A 1,190-nucleotide genomic window follows, 5' to 3' on the forward strand; every position below is an offset into this window, starting at 1 on the left:
CTGAAATATGACTGAAGAACTGACAGCTGCCAAGATTTCCATTCTTGCTGCGGGGTGTTAGACAGGGATGCTGGCCCATTTGAATATGCAGGGAGACCACTGTGATATCAGTGGTGTGCGGTAAAGCTAACTCATCATGGGTGATCATCTGAACCCATGAGAATGGGAACACAATGAGGAACATTTTGTGGTGACCCAGCCTTCTGGGAGCATGTGATGAAAGCTCCTTCCCCCAACTGAGTCATAAAAATCCAGTAAAGTGTGCCCTCAGATTATAGTGGCTTTTGATTAGATTTGAAGTCTTCCGGAGATGACTTTTGGTCATTTTGATGTTATCCCCGGCAAACTCTAACCTCAGGGCCTGAGAGTTCAACATATTTTGGCATTTCTGTTCCCATCTCAATTGTCAAAGTCTGGCTGGATGTAAACCTGATTGATGACCTTATCTACTTTATTTTCTTTAACATCTTTTTCTTATACTCTTTGTATTATTTACTGTGTCTTCATTTTTAAAACTACGGTTTACCATGTATGCTATTGTACATTTTGGGAAATTTCCTCCTCCTGATATTTGAGCTGGCCCAGAAGACATTTCTTTTTGTTGCTGTTGTTTAATTTACTGCTATCCAAGTGAAGAATTTCTGGAGTGCTTTTTCTGTTTGTTTGTTTTTTCTTGAAGGATCCCTGACTTAAATGAATTAATGTTCTTAAAACTTACTTGTGTCGCTGTTGTAAATGCTAGAAATCAAACTCTCATATGACTAGAATTCTGACATACTCTAACCATTAATATTCTTCCCAATTTTAAAATGATTTAAATTTTTGAGAACATTGCTTACCTCAAAAAAGCAGTAACAGTCTTCCCCATATATAGCCAACAAAGTCTCTAAATATTCATATGAATGATCAGTCTATTTTCCAATTTATTTAATTATTTAGGAGATCATAGTTTTCTTTGAGCCATTTAATTCTCACAGCTTTCATGACTGTCACGCATCTTGGAGAATTTTGCTCTTGCAAAGATACATACATACATATACCCCAAAGTGAAAGTGTTAGTCGCTCAGTCCTGTCTGACTCTTTCCTACCCCATGGACTGTAGCCTGTCAAGCTCCTCTGTCTGTGGAGGAACCTGGGGGACCCCAGCTCGATCCCTGTGTCAGGAAGAGCCCCTGGAGAAGGAAATGGCT

The sequence above is a fragment of the Odocoileus virginianus genome, chromosome 10 (genome assembly GCF_023699985.2).
Source record: "Odocoileus virginianus isolate 20LAN1187 ecotype Illinois chromosome 10, Ovbor_1.2, whole genome shotgun sequence".
In the NCBI taxonomy this organism is placed as follows: Eukaryota; Metazoa; Chordata; class Mammalia; order Artiodactyla; family Cervidae; genus Odocoileus; species Odocoileus virginianus.